The sequence below is a fragment of the Thermobia domestica genome, chromosome 5 (assembly GCF_964235325.1).
Source record: "Thermobia domestica chromosome 5, izTheDome1.hap1.1, whole genome shotgun sequence".
Lineage (NCBI taxonomy): Eukaryota > Metazoa > Arthropoda > Insecta > Zygentoma > Lepismatidae > Thermobia > Thermobia domestica.
This window is the reverse complement of record NC_137458.1, coordinates 154,854,427-154,869,169: the sequence shown is the minus strand read 5'-3', so window position 1 is coordinate 154,869,169 and position 14,743 is coordinate 154,854,427. Positions and strand designations below refer to the sequence as shown.

Sequence of the window (14,743 nt, the reverse complement as noted above, 5' to 3'; positions counted from 1 at the left end):
GAATGAAGGATGATCGGACGTAATGTTTGTGATATGACAAAAATATGATAATGGTAGAATACTGACAAGGGAGGGTCACGAAGTGGCTCCGCTGAGATCCGAAGGAGACAATTGTGTTTGTATTTGATGTATTATAACTAGACGAATCCCAAAGTTATACGTACCATCGGGTGGAATGTCGTGAGTTACAACATATTTTGTAAAATAAAAAATGCCAGAATAGTTTGAACCGGATCCTTTGTTCGGAAACAGTTGGGTGAATGGAAAGCTCGCCGAACACATATCCCATCATTTTCAAGGACACACTTTCTGGGATTAAAAAAGTCTGCCACAGGGTCTCCCGCAGGGTCCCAGACGGGATCCAACTCAAAATTTTCAAATTGCAAGGAGAAGGTTAAGTAGCACATCGTTTGAAAACTGTTGTAAAATGAAAGAAAATGGAGCAAGTCTCGACTTTATACGACAATCCTGTGCAAAATTGCTGCGGGTCAAAATGCAATCAAAAACTTAATTGAAGAGTCCATGGTCACCCCTATAAATCGGAAACGGTGAGATAAATGTGAGAAGAGGAAAGAAAGTGAGACATTATTTTCAAAGTACAACGATTTAAGTTAAAACATCTTGTGCCAAGGCCCCCACAGGGTCCCAGATGGGGTCCTACTAAAAAGTTTCAAATGGCAAGATGGTTTAAGTAGCACATCGTTTGATAGCTGTTGTTAAATGAAAGATGGAGCAAGTCTCGACTTTCTACAACAACCTTGTGCAAAATGGCGGCGGGTCAAAATGTAAACAAAAGCTTAATTGAAAATCTATGGCTACCTTGAATTCAAGATGGCAGCTTAAAACCTATGTCATTCATACCAGTACAAATCTAAATCTGTTTTTCTCTATTATGTATTTAGAAACAATAGGAAGACTAAAGAACAATTGAATTTCGATTCACTTCAACTATTATTTCATTCCGTAACAACACATATATGTTTTGTTCCTAATGCACGTTCGTTACGGTTCTCTCGATATCATTTACGTGAATATTACGAATATGCGATGAACACACAACTCTGACTTCCTATTCATAGTGCTAAACAAAAGTTGAATATATTCGGGTATTTTTCTAATTTTGTCATACGTAGTTCATACATAAGGACTTGCTCAACCAGTCAGGTCGGGGGCTCTATTGTAATGTATTCGTGTTGGTTACATTTGTATGAAATTCGTTGGTTTGATCGCAATATTTCAAGCAATACCAACTATACAAAAAAACATTCATTTACAAGATTAGTACTAAACCACGTGTAATCATTTCAGTGCATGAAGTTGCGCAAACTTTGTTGGTTTCTCACAATATTCCAAAACATTGCATATTTATATATAAACTCATTTTTCACGCTGGCAGCCATATTGGATTACAGATGATACTCTTTGATATTTTGTGGATATCTACTATTAACCATAAACGTAAATATTACATTTCGCTTCTGCAATACCAGTGGTTTGAGCTGGACATGCGTTCGATACATAGTGCGGCATTTTGAACTCAAGATATCGCATTTTTGAATATTTCGCATCTTTTCGTCACCTACTGATGAACATTCGTGCCAAATTTGGTTTTCCTAGCTTCAGCAGATTGATATGCCTATTCTTTCCAAATAGGTTTTAAGCGGTCATCTTGGATTCAAGGTGACCATAGATTTTCAATTAAGCTTTTGTTTACATTTTGACCCGCCGCCATTTTGCACAGGATTTTCGTAGAAAGTCGAGACTTACTTCATCTTCTTTCATTTAACAACAGCTTTCAAACGATGTGCTACTTAAACCATCTTGCCATTTGAACTTTTTTAGTTGGATTCCACTTGCGACCCTGTGGGGGCACTGGGACAAGATGTTTTAACTTAAATCGTTGTACTTTGAAAATAATGCCACACTTCGTTTCCTGTTTTCACATTTGTCTCACCCTTTCCGAGTTATAAGGGTGACTTTTCAATTAAGTTTTTGTTTACATTTTGACCCGCCGCCATTTTGCACAGGTTTGTCGTAGAGAGTCGAGTTTTGCTCCATTTTCTTTCATTTTACAACAGCTTTCAAGCGATGTGCTATTAACCCCCCTTGTCATTTGAAAATTTTGAGTTGGACCTCGTCTTGGACCCTGTGGGAGCCCTGGGACAAAGTTGTTTACTCCGAAAAGTGTGTCCTTGAAAATGATGGAATACGTGTTCGTCGAGTTTTCCATTTACCCAACCGCTTCCGAACAAATGACTCGATTTAAACTATTCTCCCAGGTAATTTTTTGTAGCTTTTACATTACAAAATATGTTGTAACTCACGATATCCCGCCCGGTGGCATGTACACTCCGCATCAAAAAAAATTCGACAACTAACTCCGTGCAGCTAGGCCACCCAATATACACCTTCTTATCCCATAATCGTGTCTGGTAAAGAGACCCCCTCTCTCTCGTCCTTTCTTCTCTCCCATACTAAAATTAGCTAACAACATGAACACAATTCTAATTTCAAACTACACAAGTATTAGTATCGATAAAATGAAATAACAAAACCGAGACGAAACAAGATTCATAAGTTAATTTAGGGAGAAACTGAAACACACACAATGAAAAATTGAAACCAATGGATGTCTATTACACAGAGGTTCAGAAATGAGGCAGAGAGAGAGAGAGAGAGAGAGAGACAGAGAAAGCGAGAGAAGAAGAAAAAGAGAAGGGAGAACATATAAAAATGTGGAATTTTAAACCTAGTAAGAAAAGAACATAACATTATAAAGTTCCGTTACCAGAAATCCAACAGTAATATAGAAATAACGTTTGTTTTTTTATATATTTTTCAGGACTATTCGAAAATATAGAGGATGCTTCAAGCATTCATTAAGTTACTTTAATAAAGGATAGCATACTCAACTTTCAGTAGAACTGTAGATCTCACAGACGCATCTAAGATAATGTCAAAAGTTTAACACATATGCTTTGTTTCCGCGTGGTTCGGTTGTAAATTCGCTAGTGTTCATTGGACGTACTGATGCAAACTACATTTTAATAAACCCAGTAGGTCATATCTTCCATTCCAGACTACTAATGCAAAGTAAACAAAAAACGAAAAGAAAAAGAAAGAAAGAGAAAAAGATAAAAGTGAATATGTGCTATTTTACGGTTAAATTTTTATCAGAAATATTCTATATTAAAATTCCAAACCGTATCATAATGAAAAGTTACAAATGTTCAAATGGAAAATTAGATGTTCCTTATACATGTAGCAGACCTTGGATGTTTCAAATTTCAAGGTGAATAAATCACATTGAATTATAGGATGGAAACACATTTGTGTCGAACTAATATAAATAAAATTTTGTTTTCAAATGACCAAAGAGGTTGCCATTTTCTAGTCTTTTCCGAAGATTTATCTGTTCCGAACATCCAGCATCATTTTCATCTCTTACGGATATAACGTTGTAATTTGCACAGATAGAATGAACACGCTAGAGCTCAAACGGATCATAGTGTCAGTCGGATGATGTTTATGGAACACCACTAGGTCGAGGATTCAAACCCCTAGTGACCCGGTAATTTGACTGAGACTCGGTAATCCAGATAATAAAAAAGATATTTTGCTTATTCCATTGCGTTTAAACAGTATTTCTTTCAGAGATGACCAGGACTGGAGATGTTATGCCCAGAGCACGAAAATCTCGACACTGAAGTTGCCAATTAATTACATTTCCCAGACCAGGTCTATCGGTCTCTTGCTCCGTTTTAACTTTGAAACACGCTCCGTTTTAACTTTGTACGTGACAGAGAGGGGAGAGAAGTGAAAAATGCAATGACAGGATAGGAAAACGTCAAGAAAGAGAGAGAGAGAGACGAATATAAATATGAAACATACATATCATTACAGTGTATGATAAAGATCGCACACACTGTTTATTCGAATTCTCGCCAGTAATGCTTTGTAAGTTCTCCATCAGAAGACAAATCTCTGTTTGCAGCCATTATTTTATGCGAAAAATTTATATTACCTGACGGGGAATCGAACCCAGATTTTCCGCTTGGAAGTCTGGTACTTGACCACTACACCACCGATTGCTTTACCTGAACTTTGTTCAACAAATGCTCTAATATTTCTTTCTGGTAACGATAACACGAAAAGTGTTTACTTCAGATCACTGAAGTGTTTTGAATATCCTGGTAAATCCCTTGCCCTTTCCCAACCAACATTCGCAAATCGTTTCTATCATGATAAAGGTGTTTGCTTCCACATTCTTAAGCATTGCACGTCTAATATGAGAAATCGATTCTTCATTATCACTTTGTAAAAAATGCAACTTTGGCGTGAACAGGATTTCAACCTATGCTGGACAGCTTTATTAATCGTAACTCCATTACGTTACCGCTACACTATCATGCCCCATGGAACTAGAAGCCAAATATTACTTACCTTAGCCTTGGTCTTTCGAACGACCAAGCTTCTTCCTGTAAGGTTATTTGCACCTAAGTGCACAACGAAATTAATTTATTCGATGACCTACAGAGAAATTAGTGGCCACTAATAAAGGAAACAACATAGAATCCAAGAAAAATTACAGGCAACATATAAGCAGTTGACCAGTAGTGCTAAGTGTAGTCGCTTAGTCAGAATTCGTTCCAAAGTTTTGCTCAACGCATTAATGAGACTGATCTACGTATAAGACGTTTAGACAATAAAACCTTTATAGGACATGGGTACATTGGTGCACTATGTTCTAAATTAGGGAGGATTACATAGGACTATCTCTTAAATTTGGAAATTGTCTAAAAAGTAAATATGTTAAACGTTCACTAGGACTCACATATTTAACCTTGTAAATGTGAGAAGTTCTGGTTATTCCTTTTTATGTGTAAAAAGTTGCCCAAATGCTTGTATTCATATTACATTCTGCCTACCATAGCTTGTTATTAACCTAATTTCTCTTCTTATAAGCCTTTCAACAACATATGATTATATAATTAAGTACAGAAGCAAAGTTTGTTTTCACAGGAAATAGATACGTTGATGTACTTCTTTCAAATTTTTGCAGGCGTACATTGGCTTACCCTAGAATTTTTAAAAAAACTCAAGTTGAAAAGAAGAAAGCTCAAGGTTGGAAATTTTAAAAAAGCAACAAATTTAGTAAATGATGCCTGAACTCGAATATATTTTTTGTAAATTTAGTTTATACTCCTTGTTTCCTTTCATGGATAAAGAGTTGTCAAAAATTAAAAATTTGTATGTTTTTATTCTCTTTGATAAGGTTTTAGTGTGAGATTAAAAAATGCCAAAGAACTTATAAGTAGATAACACTTTATATTTTAGTGAGAATTTTAAATTTTGGAGATAAATAGGAATGAAAAATAGAACAAACAAAAAACAAATCCACTAAACGTTACGATTTGATGACATTTCATGGTATTATGAACTAAATGGATTTGATGACATCTTCCAACTAATCCTTTATAGAAAAGGTATACAGACCTGGTGTTTAAGAAGCTTAATAGTTCTAATTCTATGGCTTTCATCTTTAAATCATTTTCAAGAATTACAAGTAATCTTAATCCAAACTTTGTAGAAATAATTTGGATATATAAGATAGTATATGGTACATTCAGTTGTGAATTGGTGATCTTGGTAAATGATTTCATCAAACACTTCTGTGACTAAAAATATATAAACAAGTAGTAATGATAGCGTTATAATAAAGACTATTTCGAACAATACTTAATATGAGAATAATGATGTACACATCATAAATGGATGTGACATAATTCTACTGACGTATAAACTTATTTTGACACGTATGATTGCATCATGATGATGCAAATCTTGTGAACAATGTTATCACTTTTTATTCTAAACGGTACAGTTTCTTAGGTTTGTAAATGTTTCTTCTGTTATCTTCAAGTTCTGAGGTAGTAAAATTGAAACAAAAAAATGCACTAAATGCAAACAATTTTTAAACTAAAACATTTTATCAAAAAAGTTGAACCTGTTCAAAAATTTTCAGGTTTGAAAATTTTAGACAAAGATGTTCAAAAAAGAAAATTAAAAGTGAGCAAAAAATTTAACCAAACTTTTCAAATTAGACATTTCAAAGTAATATTTTCAAAACTAAAATCTCTAAGCAACATATTCAAACTACAAAAATTTCAAATCGAATTTTTGAAACAAAATTTAAAACTAAATTTTCAAACTAAAAATTTAAAAAATTAAGCAGTAGTCGAAAAACGCTTTAAGAAAAAATCGAAAACTTTTTAAAATTTCAAAGAAAGATTTGAAAGTCATCAGCCAAATAAATTGCATCAAGAATAACTTCTCACTGATCTGCCAATCAGATTGTATTAAGATTCATGAATTTAGACTAAGAGGCGTGACTGAAATCCTAAGGTTCAAAAAATTTAAGACAGTGATAGAAAAATTAAGGAAAAAGCTTGAAAACATTTCAAAATTCCAAACAAAATCTTGAAAGTGACCAGCCAATCAGATTGCATCAAAAATGCGTACCAGTGATCAACGAATCGTATTGAATCAAGAATAATTTTTCTACCAATGTAAGTTGTGACTAAGTTCAAAGTGTAAAATTGTTGTTGCATTCAATCAAGTTTAGTAATTACGTATCAGGTATCAAGTCTCAACATTTTTACATCAATGATCTTAAAATATGAGTCGTTTTTACTCTCTAAGATTCGAAGTGTGAAATTGTTATGTAGATCAACAGATTACAATAATTATCTATCAAGTTTCAAGTCCAAAATTTGGAGTTTGAAGTAGAGATCAAACAATCATATTCCACTGAAGATAACTTTTCACCAATGGCCTCAGATTATGAATTCTGGCCAAAGTCCAAAGTGTAAAATTGTCCTTGTTATTGTTCAGTTTTAATAATTACCTATCAGGTTTCAAGTCCTAAGATTTTACACCAATAAGGTTAGACTATGTGTTGTCCCTAAGTTTCAAAGTGTTAAAATGATGGATCAAAATCTTCAAATTTGAATTTTGATAATTTTTACCCATGAAAGGACACAAATTGAACCATTCAAATTTCCCTGAATCTTAGAGAACAATATTGCGTATCTTGACAATTCCAAAATTTAAGGATGAGCCAAATTTACTTCTTCTGTCTCAGTGTACTTGTGTTCAATGAAAGACAGTCTATATGACTATATGATACAATTTATGTTAGTGAACATTAAGGACAATATTAAAATCTGTGCCTCATGCTAATTCATTTTCCCCCCGCCAAAATCTAAATTTCTCCCTAAATGTCCAGTGTTACTTTCTATGATATATTATTGACAATTTTACGCCCATAAAAGGCATAAGCAAAATCAATTAAATTTAAAGAAGTATATATTCAAGTTCTAAAGCACATTTACTATTGTATGTTTTTGAAAATGAAAGTGCAATCTTTGAGTTTTACGTCCCACGGTTATGCCGGTTAGGCTAAAGGAGACGGTGATGATGAGTAATGAATGAAATGGTGGAATGAAGAAAGTGGGAGGAAACGGGAGAACCCCGAGAAAACCCACGCACACGGTGTTTGTCCACCACAAAGTTCACTTGGCGGGGGCTGGAATCGAACCCGGGACCCCAAACATCTGTTTTGAAAATTCTCAAATTTAAGAAATAGATCAATGGGGTCCTCTCAAATTTTAAGAGGAGCGCATCAATATACGTAAGTCCTATAAAAAGAAAATTGACCCTTTACTTAACCATACAAGCATATGTTATAGTAAAGCCTCATCTAAAATGAAAAATTAGATTAATAACATACCACATAGAAAAATTAATATTGGCAATTGTTTACCAATAGAAAGGGATAAGCAGAAGCACGCAAATTTACAAAGATAATATATTTGAGTCCTAGAGAGCGTTTACCGAATTTTATTTATTGACAATTCCCAAATTTAAGGAGGGAGTCAATGTACCTTTCTCAAACATTTAGAGAATACCCATATAATCATATAATGTGTTAAAGGTTCATCAAAGAAGATGAACTATGTCAATTACCGACTACCTGATGAACACGTGCCAATACTATGGTGCAAATATTTGACTCTTATATACCTAAGAAAAGGAATGAGATGAACCATCCAAATTTACAGTGGTATACATTCTAGTCCTAGAGAACATTTACATTTTTTATAATACCCAAATTTAAGGGATAAATCAATATCAGTGTACCCTTCCAAAAATTAGAGAAGTATATTCAAAGTATCCATGTCTTATAGAAGAGAATGGACTCCTATACACGCCCATATTAACCATATAATATAATAAGGTCTTATCAAAGGACATAAAATAGGTCCAAATCTTCCAAAGGTTGAAATTTTGGCAATTTGATACTCTTGAAGTGGAACTAGATGAATAATCCAAGCTTACAATTATCGTACATTTAAGTCGTAGAGAATAATTATTAAATTTTATTGTTTGACAATTCCAAATTAATGGGATTGTCCTATGTACCCTTATCAAAATTTTAGAAGGGTGCTTTTATGTACTCATCTCTTAGAAGAGAGGATAGACATTTATACTAAACAATATAACGATATAACATAATAAATCCTTACCAAAGGGGATAAATTAGTTCAAAAATCAACAAATTTTCAATATTTAGCCATTTTATTCCCATGAAAAGAAACGAGATGGGGCACCCAGATTTACGGTTGTTATACATTAAGGTTCTAGAAAATATTTACTAATTATTGTTTTTCTGTCTATTCCCAAATTTACCAATGCCAAATTGAAGAAATATTCTTAGATACCCATAGCAAAATTTAATAGAGGTTCCTCAATGCACCTATGTCTTTTATGAAAGGCAATGGACCCCTCTACACATCCATATAACAGGGGTGCCCACAAGGGGGGGCTATGACGCAAACTGCGTCACTGAAATATTTGGGGGGGTTTAAAAATCTATATAAATATGTTTGATGGTGGGGGGGTAAAATTAATCGAAAAGAAGATTTTTTCATGGAAGAACACCTACGGATAGACAGTTAGGGGGGTGCGTCATGGACATAAGGGGGGTGGGCACCACTGCATATAACCATATAAACTAGTAAAGCCTCACGAAAAATCATAAAATAGGTAAAAATCTAAGAAATTTGAGTTTTTGATAATCTTTTATCCATATAAAGGAATGAGTTGGACTACTCAAACTTACAGAAATATATACGCCAGTCCTATACTACCATGCCAGATTTTTAAATTTTTCTACTACCATAATTTAAGGGGTGGTCCTAAGTACCCCTTACAAAATTTAGGGGGTAGGCCAACGTACTAGTGTCAAACCCAAGAGAGCATTGATCCCTATTACGTCATACCGTGCGATCAGATCACGTGACGTCCCTCAGACAATCAGAGAAACTGAGCTATACGGGGACTCAAAATTTTAATGTTAGATTATGAGTTGTGTTTAAAATGCAACGTGTGAGATTGTTGTTGTTATTCGGTATATCAAAAGTTTGTAATGATTACCTAACAGGTTTCAAGTTTTAGATCCCCGTTTTTCATCAATCGCTTTAGACTATAAGTCGGAACTACAATCCTAAGGTTGAGAAATTATTTAACAAATTTTACAACAATGATCGAAAAATTTTTCAAACTAATAATTTTAAAATCCTTTCCAAAAAATATAAACTAAAATTTCAAAGTAATCAGACTATTAGACTGCACCAAGAACTACTTTCCACAAATGATTTTATACTATTAGAAGTCGTCTCGAACTAAAAAAGACAATTAAAACAAGATTTTCAAGCCATTATCATTCATTTTCAAGCCATTATCATTCATTTTCAAGCTAAAAATTTAAACAACCCTTTTCAAAAATTTTAAACGACGATATAAAAGTGATCAGCAAATCAAGTTGCATCAAAATAACTTTCCGCCAATAAGCTTAGACTATGAGGTTGCAACTAAAGTTCAAAGTGTGAAATTGTACATAATTGTTGAATATCAATCTATTTCAATAATTACAGACTAGGTTTTAGTCTTATTTTTTTCATCAATGACCTTAGAGTATATACCGTAACTCTTATCGTTCAAAGTGGGAGTATATCAATAGGCCACAATAACAGGTTTCAAACACAAGTTTTGAAGTTAGATTTAGGAATTAACCGATCAAATCCCACCCAATATAACTTCTCAGCCACTTATAAACTAACTTTCATTCTATGTAATATGTATCTTAACACAGAAGACACCATTAAACGCCTTGTCATATCTACACTGTAATCACACACTATCTGTAATTGCAAACTTTTTTTGTGTTCTTTCTATCGACACAGGAAGAAAATGGGTGGAGTTAACCTGTAAGTTGTATATTGAACGCCCGCTGAAGGGGCGGAATGGGGGAACGAGGGACTTGGAAGAAGGATTTTTTACTACTTCTTGCGGGAGAAAGATTGACTCATCACTTCAAGTGCGACGGAGCTCCACAGCAGGTTTTCGGTGCAATGTTTATCCTTATAACAAATTATTATGAAGGAAAACATAAAATATTTTCTTAAGCCATTCTACGATTTGGTAATTTAATAACACAGTGTATGAATACGTTTTTCTTCTTTCTTTCTTTCTCAAGCATTTACGAAATGAATGAATATTCTTGGATGACATTTTTAATAGATTTACCTCTGAAATGTTATGTTAAGAATGTGTGCGAAGCAAGAGATAAATGTGGAAATGTTGAAATTGTAACTTAGATAAATAGCCACGAAATACAAATGAAGAGATAATCTCAAAATGTCGAAAAAGTTCAAATTTTACTAAGTAATAAGCTACATAAACATGGACTTTTCTCTTGTTTCTACTAGCCTAAAGTTTAGAATTATCTTCTTTCTGAGTCAATTATCGTCTTTTTGAGTAGGTTAAGTTTAAGCCGGTGAACAGTCCTAGAGGTTCAATAACTTCGGATCTATTCAAAGTTACGTAGCTTGATGCATACTTTGAAGTTTTGTCTTTGTTAAAACGATAAGCAAATGCGTCTTCGGCATGCGATTCCAGGGTTCAATTTGCAATACAAGCGCGTGTGGTTCTACGTTAAACAGTAGATCCACGTCTTAGTGCGGAAGACGAGTTCGATTTCCGACGAGATTCGGATTTCATGTTAGGCTGTAGGTCTATGTTTCGTATAGCCTCACTGCTGAAGAGATGCTAAACTCAAATCACATCACGATTGAGAAATTCAATATCCTCCCCAGTGGTCAAGTGGAGTGAACGAAATATTTGGTGCACTGAAATTGTATTAATCTCTGTATAGTTTTCAATAAACTGTTAGTTTTCGTATTAGCAGCAGCTGGGATGTTGAATAATATATAATAAAGCTGAAAGCAATATTGAATGAGAACTCTCTGTCTTTTATTTTACTGACTGTATTATACATAAATACATCCAAGAATATTCGAATCAATCTACATTTGAGAGATGGGACAAACATAGGAGAAATAATAGACTCTCACATTTTTTTTTAAATAATTGGACCAGAAAAAATACCTATACATACAAAATACGTCCTGAACAAGATTTATGTGTGCCGTTTAATGAAACCTTCTGTGAAGTTCCACTAGTTTTGTGGACCCACTCTGTGAATGTGGAGTGCCTCACAATGCTTTAGGTCAGGGCGGAAGTGTGGCGAGCGTGGAAAGAGGGGAAAATGTTTATTTATGAGCAAATAAGTGAGGGCACAGCAATTAGGCGCTCGTGCGATAATCATCCCAGACCATGATTCCAGCAGTGATTAACTCTACATTGAAATTATTGATGATAATAACAGCCGAGATGTGAATATACTAGCAGGTTTTCTTTCCGGAGGGAACGGGCATATAATTAGAAATACACTGGATAGATTAATCAGAAAACATACTTTGATCAAGCTACCAATGCTGATAATGCATTTATAATGTACAGGGTTTTCATAAAGTATGGACGGATTTAATTCGCTTATAATTTACATAAAAATGCTCATATTGAAATCAAATAAAGTGCAAACGGTAGCGGAAGGATTAAATTTTTACCTGTAATCTGCACCACCTCAGTTCATTCACCGCTACACCTCCAACTGGACGCCACTAGGAATCGACTTCTGTGGGCTGTTGATGATGCTTTCCCTTACCCTGCTCACTGTTGCAGGCGATGTTGGCGGCCTCCCACTTCGAGGACGGTCCAGGACGCTTCCTGTCTCCAAGAACTTAGCATGCCACTTTCAGATTGCACTCTCAGTCGGTGCCGGCTTTTTGAACTCTTTGGTGAACTTTCGACACACCAGAATTGGTGATTTTAGCTCTGCGTACCACAGAACACATTGCGCTTTCTCTTTCACCGACGCCATCTTTGATACGGTAACAGTGTTGCCAACTAAAAATTTAATCCTTCCGCTACCGTTTGCACTTTATTTGATTTCATTATGAGCATTTTTATGAAAATTATAAGCAAATTAAATCCGTCCAGACTTTATGAAAACCCTGTACTATTGAAAATATTTGAAAGGTTTATTTGAATCTCTTTTGCCCTTTAGGTTACGCAATTAAATCGAAAAGAAATTATAAAGTTCAACTCCACCGGGATACTTAATAATATGTTGAAAAATTTATTTCCACCTGTTCAATCATTATTCTTTGTGAAAAAAAATTAAGTTATCTTCCCCATTAGAATATACATTTCTATCAAAGCGCAATGATAAAAATCCCAGTTCGATCCAAGTGCTACTGCTAACCATTTCAAAAATGAATTTCTAACGCTTAAATCGTTTCCTTATTTTGTCCATTTTATGAGTACAAAATTGCAAATTAAAATGTTATAGAAATTGCCTCTTTTCAGCCTCCTTAAAGTCGAAAATTTTAACGCTGGGGCATTTGGAATTTAATAAAAACGCTGGGGCGTATGGAAAATTTATTTTTAACGAGAAGTGTATGTAAGAAGTTTTATCTCTGATTTGAGGGACTTCTAAAAAACTTTAGTTTTGGAATAAATTTTGAATATTTTTCCCATCTTAAGACACGCATTTTAATCAAAATGAAATAGTAAAAACACAGTTTCAGGTAGATTTTAAGTATGTTTAAGAATTCATTTCAAACGGATCAGCCATGTGGATAAGTAAAGCGGACAGTCGCATTAAAATATTATTGGAAGAATCGTCTTCGAACCTTAGAAGTGATATTTTCGAAACTGTTGTGAAGGGCATCTGTTCAATTATTTTTAAATAGTTGTAAGCACCCGTCGTTCACATGCCTTAATACAGAATTTAGATAAAAAAAAAAAAGAGGAAAACAATTATTCGTGTATTTATTCTATAGAGTTATGTAAGCCTGCACACTCTCAGTGTGTTATATGGGTTACACACACACACATACACACACACACACACATATATATATATATATATATATATATATATATATATATATATATATATATATATATATATATATTCAAGGTGTTTTTAAAACTTGCAAGAAATGTGCATACATTTTCGCATATATTTTCACCCATTACCAAAACGAGCTGAAAATGAAAACAAAATGACTTTATACGCGCTTAGAGCTGTATAAAATCTACCTATATATAACACTTTCTCAGCTCTAAGTGACTCGCTTCCAGTCGTTCTTTCAGAAAAAAATGTTCCAGGGGGGCACACGTAGTATTCCGTAGGCACTGCATGTACTATTATATTTATTATTATATTATAGACGTATTATTTTGGTCTCGTCCGGGGGACCACTCTCAGAACGCCGGGGGGCAATGCCCCCCAAAAAAGCCGTGTCTGGAAGAAACACTGCTGGTTTCTATGATAAAATCTAATGATAGACACATAGAAACCCACATTATTTTACTATTATTAAAGGAGAACCTAATACTAAAGCCTCTAGTCTACTTCGGTACTCTTGGCTATCTTTTCCTCCTAGTTTCGCCTGCTTCAGGGCTCTGTTGGGTATCCTTTACCTCAGTTGTTTAGCCTGCTTTGGGGTTCTGTGACTTCTAACCGCATCACTGCTTGCTTCGGAGCATGGGGTTTCCTTCGCCACTCTGCTTTGCCTGCTTCGTGGCTCTGTGGAGATCCTGTCCTCGGCCACACGGCCAAGGCCTATGTAATTTCAAACTGATAATTTAGAGGAAAACAACTTCGTAGTATTTTCTGTAAATAGTGTTATTTAGTGTATCTCTATAAAAATCAGGGCCGTGCCTTGGAAAATCAGCGCCCGGGGCGAGAGTATACGACGGCGCCCCCATACATACATTCCAAGCAATTTTTCCTATCTTTTTTCCTTTTTCTCTCCCGAATTTTTCGCCCCCCTTACTTCGGCGCCCGGGGCCATTGCCCCGCTCTCCCCCCCACAGCACGGCCCTGATAAAAATAAACCGGTAGTGGGAGTAGATTCCGGATCTTGTTTTATTGCCAATTGTACCTACCAGAAAGTTTTACAATATAATATTGTTTCATGCACAGTTATAGTAAATATATATATGTTTTCTCTTAATGTAGCCATATCAACATATCGATAAATACTAATCAAATTTTAAAGGACAGCCAGACCAATCATAAAGTGTGGAAGTCACTATTAGTTAAGTGTCATGCATTCTAATATTTGCATAATTCGTTTCTCAATTAGCACACAGATTCTACCTCTCAATATTGAGGGAAAATTTAATAGAGTCGGCAAGAATTTCTTCTACCCCCAGAAGGAAATTCTCTAATTAGCTAGAAGCAGCTGAAGATCCGTTAATTAAA

General features: G+C 34.6%; 1 pseudogene; it reads left to right on the top strand.

Moving 5' to 3' along the window:
- Positions 1–11,918, top strand: part of LOC145685288 (PRADC1-like protein) — a 53,415-nt pseudogene extending 41,497 nt beyond the window's left edge.
- Positions 11,919–14,743: the final 2,825 nt, after the last annotated feature.